The sequence below is a fragment of the Oncorhynchus mykiss genome, chromosome 7 (assembly GCF_057628025.1).
Source record: "Oncorhynchus mykiss isolate SJ-2025 chromosome 7, ASM5762802v1, whole genome shotgun sequence".
Taxonomy (NCBI): Eukaryota; Metazoa; Chordata; class Actinopteri; order Salmoniformes; family Salmonidae; genus Oncorhynchus; species Oncorhynchus mykiss.
The window spans coordinates 4,967,288-4,971,472 of NC_143028.1; the positions used below are offsets into that span (position 1 = coordinate 4,967,288).

At 41.1% G+C, this 4,185-nt stretch overlaps 1 long non-coding RNA gene across 1 annotated transcript; it reads right to left on the bottom strand.

Annotated features, from left to right (window-relative positions):
• Positions 1-304: 304 nt before the first annotated feature.
• Positions 305-2,035, bottom strand: LOC149982222 (uncharacterized). Its single transcript, XR_016497510.1, has 5 exons — positions 1,927-2,035; positions 1,525-1,853; positions 937-1,035; positions 731-806; positions 305-568 (listed from the first exon to the last, which is right to left on the bottom strand). It is a non-coding gene; the product is annotated as an uncharacterized LOC149982222 (long non-coding RNA).
• Between the last annotated feature and the right edge of the window lie 2,150 nt (positions 2,036-4,185).

Consider the following 4,185-nt stretch of genomic DNA (forward strand, 5'->3'; position numbering starts at 1 on the left):
CCATTCATGAATACAATAACACACTAATGGATTGACCGTTCATGTATACAATAACACACTAGTCCAGCGTTTCCCAAACTCGGGACCCCAAGGGGTGCATGTTTCAGTTTTTGCCCTAACACTGCACAGCTGATTCAAATGATCAAATATTGATAATTAGTTGATTTGAATCAGCTGTGTAGTGCTAGGTCAAAAACTGAAACATGCACCCTTTGGGGTCCAGAGGACCGAGTTTGGGAAACACTGCAGTAGACCTACATCATGCATGTGTTTTAGTGCAAATAAATGTCAAAGTAGGGGGAAATGAAGAAACACGTATTTATTCATTACTGACTACCGAAAGGGGTGATAGGATACAGGCATATTCACAACAGTATTTTAGTCATTGTTCACTGTAACATTGTCACATGACTTGTATCATTCTACAGGAAGTGATTCTAAGAATATACCCATTGCAGAAGTTGTTAGTTTGCGCTTGTGGAAGCATGAACTATACTGCAATTGTAGTTATTGATACAAGTTCAGGATGGAATCTTCTTGGTGGTGATGTGATCTATGTCACTGATTTCTGTCAAAACAACAATGCAATTAGTCTTGTAAAAAGACCATACCTACAGTCAGTTACATCATGATATGTTGTATGGTTTTCAGTATTTGATACTGTTAAGTTTAATCAATTTGTGAGGGAGAATGCTGCAACTGTTCAGGTGGTGTACAACAAGTCTCTTACCTCTGGTCTGCATCTTGAGGTGGTCTTAGTTTTAGAATACAGTTTCTGTTCTGACATGCCAAGGCCACGATATGTACTGAAATATTCACCAACAACATAGTATATGTCAATATCAACATTGCACAAGTAACATTGGCTACTCAGCAAACATTTACATGTTAAACTATTTCAAACTTTTATATTATCTAGTATTTCCATTTACACACCCAGGATCATAACGATCAGAATAACATTCAGAACACTGTAAATGAACAGAAGACAGTTCTCCCATGATGACCTGCAGTTGGAGGGCTGGTTTAGATAGTCTGTGGAAAAAAAGATAAATAACCCACAGACAATGTAAAATGTCCTGAGTTATTCTAAACCACATCTAAAACTGAAAAACAGTATTTTCCATTATTGGGAACATACCCAAAAGGTAGCTCATATGTACACCATACATATCTGTAGACCATACATATCTGTAGACCATACATATCTGTAGACCATACATATCTGTACACCATACATATCTGTAGACCATACATATCTGTAGACCATACATATCTGTAGACCATACATATCTGTACACCATACATATCTGTAGACCATACATATCTGTAGACCATACATATCTGTACACCATACATATCTGTAGACCATACATATCTGTACACCATACATATCTGTACACCATACATATCTGTAGACCATACATATCTGTACACCATACATATCTGTAGACCATACATATCTGTACACCATACATATCTGTACACCATACATATTCATCATTGAATGAAATGTGCACTTACCAGTGGTCTGGTACCATTGCTAAATAGGAGACTCTGGTCTTCTTTCTTTGCACAGTAGTACACTCCACAATTATCTACTGTTACATTATGTATGAACAATCTATTTCCTGTTTCTAATGAATATGTCTGTCTATAATTATTATTGTAATAAAACGCAGCAGGACTATTACTAGTGAAAGAGTGGAGTATGGCCAGTGGAGGCTGTGGTTGGTGCTGAATGTACCAGTATGCACTTTCTATGTTAAGAGAACAGTTTATGGTTGTATTCTGTCCAAGTTCCACCAGTGTCTCTGTCAAGCCATCAGCTCCCCGACAGCATATAAGGAGACCTAGAAACAGATCAGGTAATTTACACATTTGACTCCTAAGTTATTAATTGTAGTAGCAAAATAATTGTCTTACACAACAAATGTCCCACAACTCTCAGTATTGTCTCAAATTTGTGGTGGTGATTGGGTTGTTGTCCTGCTTGTGTAGCAGTTGCCTGTTTGAGTGTTCTTTGCTGCTGTACAGACAAACCACAACGTTGTTTTATAGGGTGCTAGAGGTCAGACCAATCATAGGCAAGTCCAAAAGCATACTCCTTTGTAGGCATACAATATTTACTATCACAAGTTTGAAATTCAAGTCCTGAATTTAATAGCAGTATATTTAATTGACCCCACCACCACCACAACCACCACCTTCAAACAGTAGCCATGTCTTGATTGTCAGATAACTTTCAACTTCAACTTACATTACTAGTGGATCACCGTACAAGACACTACAACTAGTCATAGTACACTTCAATCTGTCTGGTCCGTCATGACATCTCACGTCAGAGTCAGGTCGAGTCAGTGTATGTGTCATTCTGAATACTTCACTTTTTAGATTTACATTGACTGTGTCACGTGAGAATGTGTATTTAATATGTCTGGAGTAGATTGACCTCAAGAGACACATGTAAGAAGGGGTGTGTTATAATGAGGCTCTGTTGGCTGTCAGGGACAAAGTGGAGTTTTTATTATTTCTTCTGCACTCCTCTTCTGCTCATCCCTCAACCGATTTCAGTGCAGCCGTAATCAACACAACATCTGACAAAAGAGGATGTGGTGATTGGTGTCAACTTGTTACATGACCACATTCTCATTCTGCAGAAAGTCAAAAATAAGGTGTTCGTTTTTCTCTTGTCAATACAGCACTAATGTCAGAGGAAGTCTCAATACATCACTGGGGCCAAGCTTCCTGCCATCCAGGACCTATATACTAGGCTGTGTCAGAGGAAGGCTCAAAACATTACTGGGGCTAAGCTTCCTGCCATCCAGGACCTATATACTAGGCTGTGTCAGAGGAAGGCTCAAAACATTACTGGGGCTAAGCTTCCTGCCATCCAGGACCTTTATACTAGGCTGTGTCGGAGGAAGGCCCAAAACATCACTGGGTTCAAGCTTCCTGCAATCCAGGACCTTTATACTAGGCGGCGTCGGAGGAAGGCCCAAAGCATCATTGGGTTCAAGTTTCCTGCAATCCAGGACATAGATACTAGGCGGTATCAGAGGAAGGCCCAATACATCACTGGGGCCAAGCTTCCTGCCATCCAGGACATATATACGCTGCGGTGTCAGAGGAATGCCCAAAACATCGCTGGGGCCAGGCTTCCTGCCATCCAGGACCTATATACTAGGTGGTATCAGAGGAAGGCCCAATACATCACTGGGGCCAAGCTTCCTACCATCCAGGACCTATATCCAGTGGGGCAAAAAAGTATTTAGTCAGCCACCAATTGTGCAAGATCTCCCACTTAAAAAGATGAGAGAGGCCTGTAATTTTCATCATAGGTACACTTCAACCATGACAGACAAAATGAGAAAAAAAATCCAGAAAATCACATTGTAGGATTCCTAATTAATTTATTTGAAGCATGGTGGTGGCAGCATCATGCTGTGGGGATGTTTTTCAGCGGCAGGGATTGGGAGACTAGTTAGGATCGAGTGAAAGATTAATAGAGCAAAGTACAGAGAGATCCTTGATGAAAACCTGCTCTAGAGCGCTCAGGACCTCAGACTGGGGCAAATGTTTACCTTCCAACAGGACAACGACCCTAACCACACAGCCAAGACAACGCAGAAGTGGTTTTGGGACAAGTCAGCCTCCTGAGTGCTGCAGTGGTCTAAGGCACTGCATCTCAGTGCTAGAATGTCACTACAGACCCTGGTTCGATCCCAGACTATCACAACTGGCCCTCCTTAGGGGAGGGTTTGGCCAGGGTAGGCCGCCATTGTAAAATAAGAATAATAATTTGTTCTTAACTGACTTGCCTAGTTAAATAAAGGTTAAATAAACGTTTTTTTTAAGTATCTGAATGTCCTTGATTGGCCCAGCAAGAGCCCAGACTTGAACCCGATTGAACATCTCTGGAGAGACATGAAAATAGCTGTGCAGCAACACTCCCCATCTAACCTGACAGAGCTTGAGATGATCTGCAGAGAAGAATGGGAGAAACTCCCCAATACAGGTGTGGCAAGCTTGTAGCTTCATACCAAAGAGGACTCATGGCTATAATCGCTGCCAAAGGTGCTTTAAAACCTCTTGGAACTACTCCTCCCGGATCCGGGAGAATTGTCATCAACTGACACTAATTAGCATAACGCAACGAACAAAAAATCTTACTAGAAAATATTC